The sequence below is a fragment of the Ixodes scapularis genome, unplaced genomic scaffold (assembly GCF_016920785.2).
Source record: "Ixodes scapularis isolate PalLabHiFi unplaced genomic scaffold, ASM1692078v2 PGA_scaffold8__174_contigs__length_109621045, whole genome shotgun sequence".
In the NCBI taxonomy this organism is placed as follows: domain Eukaryota; kingdom Metazoa; phylum Arthropoda; class Arachnida; order Ixodida; family Ixodidae; genus Ixodes; species Ixodes scapularis.
The window spans coordinates 67,077,017-67,090,030 of NW_024609883.1; the positions used below are offsets into that span (position 1 = coordinate 67,077,017).

General features: G+C 50.6%; 1 pseudogene; it reads left to right on the plus strand.

The window, feature by feature from the left end:
* The first annotated feature begins 11,216 nt into the window (after positions 1–11,216).
* On the plus strand, positions 11,217–12,440 carry LOC115329797 (annotated as a pseudogene).
* Positions 12,441–13,014: the final 574 nt, after the last annotated feature.

The following is a 13,014-nucleotide window of genomic DNA, read 5'->3' on the forward strand; positions in this document are numbered from 1 at the left end:
AAGTATGGATCCTCAGCTTTGCTTAAGAGTTCCTTGATGGTGCGGAAAGCTCGCTCCACTTCGCCGTTAGATTGCGGGAATCTGGGGCTACTTGTTCGGTGCTGGAAGTCCTAATCCTTTGCAAACTTCGCAAAATCTCCCGATGCAAACTGCGGGCCGTTATCTGTTCTTACCGATCGCGGGATGCATGCCGAGCGAAGGCTGACTTCATTGCCGCGATCGTAGCTCCACTCGAGGTGCTGCTTAGCGTCACGACTTCTGGGTACCTCGAGTCCACAATAACGATGAAGTCCTGCTTGTTCCAATGAAACAGGTCAGCACCGACGACGTCCCATGAGTGAGTAGGAAAGCTGGACGAGATGAAAGGTTCTGCCAGCTGCACTCTTGTCTTGGCACACTGCTCACAGCCGCTCAACAGGGAAGTGATCTCTGCATTGACGCCTGGCCACCAGACAGAGTCACGAGCTCTGGTCTTGCCCTTTACAACTCCTTGGTGACCTTCATGTATCAACCTCAGTGTTGCATGTCGTAAGTCGGCCGGTACGAGGAGCCTCGGGCCCTTGAAGAGAATTCCTTTGCACAGCGACAGCTCGCCTCGGACAGACTAATACTTGGACAAATTGACGGGCAGCTTGTGCTTCGTCGGCCATCCAACCTCGCAATACCGTTTGAGTGCACAGCACTCTCCGTCAGACTGATGCGCAGTTTGAACTTCCTCGGGGAGGAGTGGAAGGTCAAATGACGTGTCTTCCAGTGCTGCAATTGCAAATGTGTCAAGGGAGTCCTTGCCCTTGTCTTCAGACCCCATTCTCTGGGGAGCTCTGGAGAGTGTGTCTGCCGTTGCCAGTGGTTTGCTGGCAGATATAGCATGCGGAATTGGTACTGCATCAGCTTAAAACGAAGGCGTTGGATGCGAGGAGGGAACATGTCTAACTTCATCTTGTCGAAGAGAGATATCAGGGCCATATGGTCAGTCTCCACACTGAGCTGCAAACAACGCACGAACTCGTCAAAACGTCGTACAGCCCACACCGTTGCCAGAGCCTCCTTCGCTGCTTGGCTATAGCGCATCTCTGACGGGATCATGGCCCTATACGCAAAGACCACCAACCTCCTTCCTCCCGAAGGTTGGTCTTGAAGGAGAACGGCAGCGATGCCGAAGGAGCTGGCATCTACCGAAACTGTTGTGAGGTACACTGGGTTGTACTTGGTGAGACAGCAGTCTGAACTCAAGAGGTTCTTCACCCGTAGGAAGGCAGCCGCCTGCTCAGGACCCCAGGCCCATACGTTGCTCTTCGACAAAAGTGCTCGGAGACCAGCAGTGACTTTGAAGATGTGCGGCACGAAACGCGCATCATGGTTTACCATGCCAAGTAGCCTTCGGACCCTTGCAACGTCCTGAGGCCTTCCCATCGCCTGGACAGCATGAATCTTGCTAGGATCCGGCTTCACACCTTCTGCTGATACGACAACTCCAAGGAACTTGACTTCGGACACTCCAAACACGCACTTGTCTTTGTTGAGAGTGATGTGAGCCTTCGATAGTCGGGAAAGCACCTGGTTGAGCCGCGCGTCATGTTGTTCGAGCGTCCGTCTAAACACAAGAATGTCGTCAATCATGTTGACGCACCCGACCTGTCCTTCCAGTATTCCCGCCATCTGCTCCTCAAAGTACTCGGGTGCCGACGCAAGTCCAAAAGGCAGACGACAGATGCAGAATCGGCCAAAGGGAGTAATGAAAGTGGTGTACTCACGATTTTCCTTGGCAAGTTTCACGTAGTGAAATTCGGAATTCGCGTCAACCTTGGAGTGCACAGTCGCTTCTCCCAGAAGTCCGAGAACTTGGTCCACCGTAGCGAGCATGTGCCGTTCTCGAAGGATGACCTTGTTGAGCTTCGTAAGGTCAACGTAGAGAGGGTAACCACCAGAAGCCTTCGGAACGACGTCTATTCCTGCACACCACGGGGTGGGGCCTTCAACCCGGTGAATGACGCCCTGTCGCTCGAGCTTCTCCAGTTCCGTCCTCACGACCTCTAGTAAGGGAAAGGGTATACGACGAGGTACACTCAACGAGAAAGGAGTTGCTTTGGATTCCAGCCGGATCGTGTACTGGTCGGGTAGCGTACCCAGACATCGGTAGCGTACCCAGCCAAGCCAGCAGTCAACCCAGGACCAAGCCTGGGTTGACTGCTGGCTTGGCTGCAGTATCGAGGAATTTGATGACCTGGAGGTCCTGTATGGCAGAGAAGCCCAGCAGAGGAGTACTGAGAGACTGGATGACATACACCTGCAAATTGGAAGATCTGCTGTTCCACCACAGCGTCGATGAGAAAGAACCCAGCACCTTAGGCGGGTGGTTGCCCGGTCCATGAATGGCGTTTTCCACCTTTGACAAACGCTGGCAAATCCGAGGGAAATTATCTGGAACAGCCGTCACCTCGGCTCCCGAGTCCACTTCGAAGGACGCTGTACAGTTGTTCACGGTGACATCAATGTACTTAGCCCTCTCTCCGGCGTCGACTACTGAAAGCTGCAGAGTGCCTACTCTGGCTTGCTTTTTCATGTGGTAGACAGACCTCTGCGAAGTGCCCTTGCTTACGGCAAAAGTTACACTTCGACTTGCGTGCGAGACAGTCCTCACGAGGATGAGATGAACGCCCGCAGAATAAACAAGAACAAGGCCTGCCCATAGAAACGCGAAACGACTGACGAGCTTTGGTCGTCAGTCGTTTCGCCTCGCACTGCCTCGAGAGCCTCGCACTGAAGACTGAGTAGTCTGCTCCGGAGTCCACGTGTGCCGATGCGTCATGGCCGTCGATAACAACGTTTAGGCTGTTGGGCACCGCGGCAAAGGCGTCGTTGCGATGCGTGGCGTTGGGAGAGTGGGAGCGCTCCGGCGTTTTTGGAGGCTCTTTAGTTCGGTCGTCTTCGGAAACGCCACCTCCAGGCAACCTTAGAATTTTTTTTGTTTTCCCGGCGACGCAGAGGGGACAAACTTTCTCGGCGGGACCTACGAAGGGGCAATGCCGGACGTCGTGGAGATGGTGAGCGGGATCCCCGGGAACGACCCGGCACTAAGCTGGCGGGCGGCGCAGGTACTCCTCGATGTCCGTTGGTCGTTCTCCCAGGCGGCGCCGAGGGTCGTTCGACGCAAACCCTCTCAGACCTATCTAGCGGAAGCTGCACAGTCGGTACACGTGGCCGGCCTCCCCGCAGTGGTAGCATATAGAGCGTTGGTCAGCTGTTCGCCACACGTCGGTCTACCAGGTTGCACTTGGCTCCTGGCGGGCGTACTGGACATGGTCGTCGTGGGGACGGTCGTACTGTAGCGCAGGAGACTGACGTCGGGGCGGCGTAACATAGGCGCAAGGAGGAGGTGGTGGCCGTCGGGCCATTGCGGTAAGTTAGCGAGGGTTCCTCGGGGACTGCCATGCTGAGGGAGCCTCTGGTTGGATATGGCTCTCTGGACTTCTTCCCGCACGACCTCGGCGATGGAGATCGAGGCGGGACGATCAGTAGCGGGCAGAATTTTCCGGAGCTCTTCCCGGACGATGTCACGGACAATTCTTCGAAGGTTGCAAGCTCCGATGCCGCCATGGACGAATCGGGAAGATGCCAGCGTAAAAGCAAGAGGCGTGCCGACGAGTCGGTTGTAGTGGCTGGGTCGAATCGACAGGGCACGCTCGATGTTACTTGCTTCGGCGACGAATTCATCGTCAGTATAGTTGGTGGGTTGCGAACAAGGCCGCGGAAGATGTCACTCTTCATGCCTCTCATGAGGACGCGCAGCTTCTTCTCCTCGGTGGACTGGGGGTCGGCGCGGCTGCTCAGGCGGAGGACGTCTTCAATAAAGCTGGTGACCGTTTCGCTGGGGCCTTGAGTCCTTATTTGCAGGAGGTCTTCCGCTCGCTGTCGTCGTTTTTGGTTCGTTAATGTCTCCTTCAGGCCGGCGATACAGGTGTCCCACGACGTAAGCGAAGCCTCGTGGTTCTTGAACTACTGTCTCGTGGTACCCTGCAAGGAGAAGTAGAGGTTTTGGAGGCGCTGCTCAGTGGTTCATTCATTATGGCGGGTTACACGTTCATAATGCAAAACGGGGAATGTCGAGGATGTGGAGGGCTGGCAGAGCCAGCCCTCCACATTCTCGTGGGTTTTACCATGGAAGGTCGCCGGGGTTCGCTCGGCGACAGGCAGGTAAAGGACGCCGGCGGCGGTCGGGGTCTGCGACGACTGGTGTTCCATCGTCGGCCTCGTTGGCTGCTTGGTCTTGCTTGGCAGAAGTCAAAATTCCGAGTGTAGGCCTTGGGTGCGGCGACTTAATCGGGTCTCGGTAGTGTCTTCGTTGCGTCTTCGTGGGATTGGTGTCGAACTTGCAGTGCGAGCCCTCGGAGGGGTACGGTGCAGAGACATGCGTTACCCAGCACCTCCACCAAAATGTCACGAATGATAATTGATGAGGCAATGAAAACTGAAGCAAACTAAACTTTTATTGGGGTGAACTTGTCCCCAAAACAAAACAGACAAAGGCTAGCGTCGCAGGCGTCGATGGCGGCGAAACAGCAGGATGGAATGCTGGGGCGAGATTGACTGCACTCGCCATAAGGGGTCCCTTGTGTACCCGCGTGGGTTTCTGGAACATTCGGCGTAGAACTTTCGGCGCGTACAACATTCGGAACTCGATCAGACAACATTGTTCTCGAACTCATGAGAACGCCACGTTGAAAGAATAAATAAAAGAGCGTTCCGCTGACTGGGAATCCAATCTGGATCTTCCGCGCGACATTCAAGCACGGTAGCCACTCGGCCACGCACGCGCTCGCTCGGCATTGCGCGTGGCAATATAGGCTAAGTTTTCGGGAATTAACTGAGAGATTCGGGTGGTACTGGTTACAGGTAACCAAATAGCTTGTAATCAATTACTTTTTGGGGTAAGTTTATAATCATTTGAATGCATTTATAGAAAGTAATCAAAAGGGCAATCTGAATACTTTTAGAAGTACTCAGATTACTTGTAATTGTTAATATATACCTCCATCCCCCTTCCTAATGACGCCGTTTGTTTCGACAAGTTTACAAGCAAGAAATACTCGAATCCTCGAAGGTGGGTTGACCAAAATTAGTGGATCAAGAGGATAAGCACTTCATAAATCGGCGGTTCGAATTAAATTATGGTTGTACAGTACAGATGACGTATCCATTTTGAAACACGCAGTAAAAACTGTGGTTTTTGAACATCTGAAGTAGACGGAAAAGTAACGGTTAATTTTTCAAGTAACAAATAATTACTTTTTTTTTAAGTCATGAAATAATCTAATTAAATGTATGTGAGTCGAGAGTAATTGCAACTGCGACCGGTTTAACCGCTTATTCACACTGGAAGAGGATCCGCGTTCGCAAAGCGGTTGCGAACGCGGTTGTATAGGGAGTATTCACTGGACGCCATATTTGTGGGTGCTGTTTTGAGCGCGTGCTCAGAACGAGCTCACATCAATTGACTGCTAAGACCGGCACTCTTGATGGTGCGGAATGCACGTTACAAAAGAACTGTGGAAGCTCGCCACCAGCACGCGCTTAGCAGTCGCACACACAGCTATGGCCGCCAGTGAATACTTCCTATAGGGAGTATTCACTGCCGGCCATATCCGTGTGCGCTGCTGCTGAGCGCGTGCTGACGGCGAGCTTCCGCAGTTCTTTTGGAGCGTGCATTTAGCACCATCAAGGTTTCCGGTCTTACCAGGCTATTAAAGGAGCTGTGCAACGATATTCAGTTGGAATGTTTTTCACTATACACGAGCTTACTGGCACTAGTGGGACTCAAGGATACTCGCACGCAACGCCACTGGCCAAGAAACTCCTTTGTTGCGGTGAAATTTCAAGGACAAAAGCGATCATTTTCATTCAATCTCTCCTTTGCAAAATTTGATGACGTAACGTGGGGATCGCAGTACACCCAAGTGACGATGTTTGAATGCGGTTCATAGATTGGACCCGAGCATTGCGTGGGCACTCGATTTGGGCTCGTGATAATTACTAGCTCGAGAAACATTCGGGTAGGGGGCTCGTGTCCAATCGCTACAACGACGGCAATAGCCGAGCCATAACAATGTCTGGAACTCAGCGCGTGTCCAGTGCTTTGCCAACCCCAGCGCGTGGCTATGATCAATATTGGCGGCATATAATCGGCTCCAGATCGCGTGGCCACTTGTTCTGGCTGCGAGTTGAGGGGGTGAACGCTGCTCGTTTTTCTTTAATTTTTTTCAGGGACTTCTATTGCGTGGGGTGAAAAACGAACGCGTGTTTCATAGGTCATTAACGTTGGGGATCCGTTTTAAGCGGTATTTGCGCAAAGTACAAAAATTGTTGCGTTGCTCCTTTAATGTGAGCTCGTTCTGAGCATGTGCTCTAAACAGCACCCACAAATATGGCGTCCAGTGAATACTTCCTATAAAGATCCAGTACAATTTCAGGCACACCTGATATGCCATCGATTGCGCGTGCAATTGCACTGGATCTTTATGCAACCGCGTTCTCAACCGCTTTGCGAACGCGGATCCGCTTCCAGTGTGAATGAGCGGTAAGACTTGAACTAAGTATATACAGGGTGTCACAGAAGAAAATTTACACGGTCTTTTTTACCGCAAAAATAAACTAGGCATCGCCGAACGCTCATTCTCCGCCCAAAGGTAGCGCTAGAGGTCACAACCAGATGCCAACGTTTCAGCCCGATCCGATAACTTAATCAAAAGTTATAAGTGATTTTCTGAAAATTTCAATGGAAAAATGGCGGCCGACGGAGTTCTCAAACACATGGGGCTCTATGGCACCAGAAACCGAAAACGAGCAAAAATGGGCTCCATTTTCCCATTGAAATTCTCAGAAAATCACTTATAACTTTTGATTAAGTTATCGGATCGGGCTGAAACTTTGGCATCTGGTTGTGAACTCTAGCTCTACCTTTGGGCGGAGAATGAGCGTTCGGCGATGCCTAGTTTATTTTTGCGGTAGAAAATACCGTGTAAATTTTCTTTTGTGACACCCTGTACATGCATTTTGGTCTCGTCGAGTGAAACGGCTGCGATTAATGGCGTTTTTCGGGGAAACGAAGGTGTGAACATTCACGAGGTATGACCAATTCAATCGCTGGCATTTAGAAAAAAAAAAAAAAAAAAAAACGCGGGACGTGTTTTACTATCTTTATATGTCTTAATTTGTAATTCGCTCCTCGGCATTCTTAACGACTAATTCCCCAATTTTACTGGCTAGGAATTGTGATAATAAGATGTCCGGGAATCACCACGACACGCGTACTTTACGATGTCGGTGTACATATATTTGGATGTTCAAGTAGCGTCCGCCATTAGGCTAATGGTATGACTTGACACTTTTTTTCCCTTGGTTACGGCCGAGGAGAAAACCGTTTGCAACAGCGAGATGAAAGACACACGCCAACACTCGGATCTATGCTAACGAACCGAAGACCCAAGGAAACGAACTGTCTACGGTTTATGTGCGTGCGTGTGTGCTCTCATTTCTTTTTTATTTTTTTTTTCGGGGGGGGGGGGGGTATGATTGACGGGTTGTTCGCAAACGAGCTTCTCGTGATACAGAGCTGGCAGCTTTCACGACCCTCCATTCCCGGTTCTTTCGTCAGAGAGAGACCTGTCAAAGCGGTTTTCATCCCGGCTTGTCACTTTTTGCCGAGAGCAGCGAGCTCCAAAAGAACCCAGAAGTTGGACGACTTCCGAGAATCAGAACCCACGTTCTTTACAACCCGCGAATTAATGAGACCCAGCACACTCCGGCGACAGAAAATGATTAAAGTTCGTCCGCATACCAAATATATATTCACTACAAGCAGAACAAATAAACATTTGGGGATTGGTGGGCGAGTTGGCTAGCGCCATAGCCTCTTCTGTACTCACAGAGCCTGGCAGTTCAATGATGGAGCCATAGAGTGCCCGGTCGCAGATTTGGAACGCGAGGATCTGGTAGCAGAGAGCATTTCTCGGGGAACCAGGTATTCAGCGCACAGCTTTTGCAGCGGCGAGGACCCGAAACATGGTTTTCAAACCCGAGGATAAAAGAAGCGGTAGTCCGAGGAACGCGAGAAGCACGTACGAACATTCCATCGCTCGGGACAAGTGTGTTTCGACTAATCGCCGCAACAAGGCGCCTGTTACATGACTCTTAGACTCGTGTCTGCCGCTCTACCTTTTCACTTTCGGCGGCCACATCACGTGACGATCTGCCAGGCTTTGTCAATATAGAGGAGGCTATGGTAACGCACACCAGCTAGGAGCACGTGGAGCGAAATCTCGCGCTGCAGAACCTAGGGATCCTGCTGGTTTTATCCCCATCACGGTGTGATCCCCATGCTCCCCTGCCTATTTCGATCGAAGATCGTACCGGCGTGCGTTCGTGCATCACTACTGCGTGGTGCACATTAAAGACCCCAGGCTAGCGGTTGTACCGCGCTGGCTAAATTGCTCATTTACTGCTGAGACATCACATGCCCATTGGGGCTGACTAACCTCCGTCTGTATAAACATACACACACTAATGGGAGCTTAAAAACGGAGGGTGAGGCTTATTAGAATCACTGTAACTTTCTCGGCCCGTTTGCTCGAAGCCGGTTAACTCTAACCGCGGTTAAAAGTTAACCGCATTTCCCTAAGAGGGGGAATTTTAGGTCACGTGACCAGTAGAGCAGGGACGGCGAGGAAACATGGCGGTGCCCCGGTGAGTCAGCGCCGCTCGCTTTAAAACTAATATGCCGTTGTAGCTGCAATATCGGGCGCGTTAGTCAGCAATGAATGGTGCTGGAGGATTTCGCTTCGCCTTATTTCACTTAAATCGCAAAGCATGAGCAACGACCTCGCCGCATTTTTTAGATAGTCTTTAGATTCTGGCTATTACTAAGCCTAAATGAACGTGATAATTGTCAGCATGGCAACGTCTTTGGAAAGTGGATTGTTTAGACTCATTTGGCCGGGTATTGACAGCACACAAAAGCAGACAGCGCCCCAATAGGCCTTTTGCTTAACTTCTCAAGCACTGAGGTGCGCGCTACGAGTGTAGTTACACGCGCCGCTCGTGCTGGCGTCTGCAATAGTAACTGTTCTAAACCAAAAAAAAAAAAAAAAAGCCTAAAACAAATTGTGGCTTGTAAGCGCGTTAGTCATGATTATTTACTTCGAATCGTTTATACGGGAAGGCCAGAGCGCGCGGACCGTAGAATTACACTTCAAGCGTTCTATTCGATGCTTGGGTAATTTACTAACAGGTCTATTTTCACTGGATTCAAATTACAGGTTTTAAAATTTATGATGGTGTTATATACAGTTCTTACATGCTGGCCAACCATGCTGACAGTGTACCGCCTGCCTTTTACTGCTCACTTCCTCGTTATCATTTCTAGGACTGCACTTCGTCGTCCTCTTTCGAACTTGGAAAGAAATTTCAACGAGGCTGGTCTTCAAATTCAGACAGAGAAGCATTTAGAAATTTTCCAAACAAGAGTGAATTTAGTTTTATCTTACCTAATATCTGCACCACGAGCAACAAAAAATGTCTGCTGAAATGTATGCCGAGCTGCGTCGCGAAAACCCGATAGCGTGCGTTTTTGGGTCTCCCCTTTTCCGGAACATTTTCCACGGCAGCCACTTATATCCGCTACAACCAGTAGGTGACACCAGCTACCACCCCATAATAAAACACAGAGCTATCACTCATCCAGCCGTCGTCAAAGTTGGCTCGGTACTTCTAGGTACCTAGTAGGGGAGGGTGGTTAACTTTTAACCGCGTTTAAAGTTAGCCGGCTTCGAGCAAACGGGCCCTGATAGGTTCCTTGGCATTCCTATCGGCTAATACTGCAATATGATTGGTTTCTTGGCGTTCCTGTCGGTTAATACTGCAATCTGATTGGTTTCTTGGCGTTCCTATCGGCTCTGCAATATAATTGGTTGCCTAGCGTTCCTGTCGATTAATATTGCCATCTGATTTGTTTCTTGGAGTTCCTATCGGCTAATACTGAAATTTGATTGGTTCCTTGGCGTTCCTATCGGCTAATACTGCAATATGATTAATTTCCTGGCGTTCCTGCCGGTTAATACTGCAATTTGATAGGTTTCTTGGCGTTCCGATCGGCTAATACTGCAAAGTGATTGGTTCTTTGTCGTTTCTATTGAATATTACTGGAATCTAATTGGTCCCTTGGCGTTCCTATCGGCTAATACTGCAATCTGATTGGCTTCAAAGCGATAACGTGGAGCGCAAGTTCGTCTGCTTTTTTTGCAGGGATTGTGATGACGTTAGAACACCAAGCTCTGATTGGCTCTGGTTGAAGAATAGTGTGTAGACCTCAAAGCAGCTTGCTTTGAGGTCTACCCACTATCCTTCCAATCAGAACCAATAAGAGCTCGGCGTTCTGACGTCACCGCAACTCCCACAAAAAGAAGCAGACAAACTTGCGCTCCGTATTAGATGCCTTGGACTCGCCACGCCCCGTATTTCTGAACCTATCGGTGACCATTACAAACGAACCCGTGCTTCTGCGGTGCTTCGCTGCAGACCACGTGGAGTGGTGATGACTTTACTTGTGTTCTACAAAGAGCTGTATTCCTCCAATTAAATTGCGATGAGCCATCAGGCAAATAGCCATCGAATTTCCGTGCATCTTTCATCGAATAAAGATGGTCGTATTCAGCACGTCGCCGCCTCTGTTCAGCTGTCACCTCCGTTGTGTCCTGCTAGTTCTCTTTCACTTTTTCTTCTATGTATTGTCCTACCTATCTCCACCTTCAGAAACCTATCCTCTTTCTTCTCTTCTTTTATATGTCACATAATATCAGTTCATCACGAGGCACCGGACGAGATGGTCGTTCTTTCATAGCGGTACGCTTGCTGCTAAATTCTACATTATGGCGACAAGGATCTACGTGAGTTCTGCGCTGGACTGAGCTTCAGCGAGGACATGCTGGGAATGCTGATCGCCAAATGGGCAATTTCTTGCGTGTCCCAGCAAAACCTTCCCCAGATCCGATCCAGCAACAAGATGGCGACTACATCGAACGGCATCACCGGTGCTGAGAAACCACCTTGGACTAGTCATGGCCTCGGGCGGCAAGTTACCCCCAGAGTTCTTGGTCAAGCTGGGACCTCCGCCCATTCCATCGGAGTGATGGATCAAGATGTTTGAGCGTTATTTGCTGGCAACTGGCGCTCAAGAGTTTGGTGCAGAACGCCGTCGGGCAATGCTGCTCAACTGTCTCGGAGAGGCCGGCCAGCAGATTTACAACGCTCTACCAACGCCTGAGCCTGCTGTTGAGGAAGCGCTAGCACCGCTGGCAACAGCAGGTGGCGAACAAGTTGTGGAAGCTCCCCTTGATGTCTACAAGGAAACAGTCAAGTTACTGGAGGCTGAATTTACGCGGCCAGCCAATGTGACGCTCCAGGAGCTCCAGTTACATCTACGAAGACAGAAAGAAGGCGAGTCCCTTTGCGATTTTCTGTCGGCTCTACGGATGTTAGCCGACAACGCCAATTTTGGAAGCCGTACTCAAGACTGTATCCGGAAACAGTTCATGATTGGAGTGGCTTCAACTGAAAGTCAAGAATAAATGGTCCTTGATGCAGCTCTCCCGTTCGACGTGGTCCTCGAAAGATCACGTCGAGAGGTTCGAGAGTGGGCTAGCGTCGCTGCACCGAGCTAACAGACCTGTCAAGTGACGCATTCATCAGACGGCGGCGTCCGAGCCTCGAGACAACCCAGGGAGAGACAGTCCAAGCGACGTCAAGGACATGCTTCCAGAACGCCATTCAAGCAGCCTACCCATCAACATAGTTCTTCACAACGGATATCCTATGAGGCATCCCCGCCACCTCCATGGAGGTCATCATCCCAAGGGGTTGCGAGACAAAGTCCTGCCTCGAGAGACGCGTGTGCGACCTGCGGGGGAAGCGGGCGAGATCCGTTCTCCAGCCATCAGCAACCACGACCTTGAAACTCATCGGACCACCGTAAGGACCCCGCAGCACAGTCAAGGCTACAGGCTCGAAAGGGCGGGCAGCATTCGAGGCGACATGACAATTTTCGCCACACACGTACTTGTGCCAACTGCGGAAATGCGGAAATAGTCCTCATTGATGCCAGAGCTACGACACCTGCCCCACAAGAAACCTTTATTGCTACAACTGTGGTCGCAGGGGTCATCTTGGCCGCGTATGCAGCCAAGATGACCCCTGCGACCACACGTCGGGACTACCAGCGATTGCGATACAAGCAAGTGGAGCAGGTGCTCTCAGATTATGAGTACTACGACGACGACAGTGTTGATGATTCTGAGATCGTATGCCACATAACAGAATCATCAACGAAAAAAGTCTATATTAGCGCCAAAGTCTTTACAACGCCGATACAGTTCCTGCTCGACACCGGGTAATCCGTCTCAATACTGGACAAAGCCACGTTCATGGAATGGTTTGCGCTAAATGCACTCGTCATACCACCACCGGTGACGCTACTGACTTACTCGCGCCAGCCATTAATATCCTGGGACCCTTCAAGGCAATGGTGATATTCAAGCAGCGTCACGCGCCAGTGCTATTCTACATCGCAAACCAAGGCACATCATTGTTAGGCATGGACGCCTTCGTGGCACACGACATCAAAATGAGCGGAGCAACACGGACTTGTTTTTATACTGCGACCAGTGACACCGGTGAGGCCTCCTCAAGTGGAGCAGAACAACCGTCAACGTCGTCACAATCACCTACATTGACAACCAAGTCGATGGCATTAAATTGAGCCGCGACCTCTCAGCTGCACGACTCGTCAGCTGCACTGGAGGAAGAGTGGACTGAACGGCTTCTGCCACCAGCAAAGGCAAGTCTGACTCTACCTACTGCCTTAGCGAAGCCTGTGTCTTCTCTTTTTAGACTTCCATCATCTCTGACACACTTCGATCATCTTTTCACCCCAGGACTAGGCCGAGTCAAGGGAGTCACCTGTAAGAG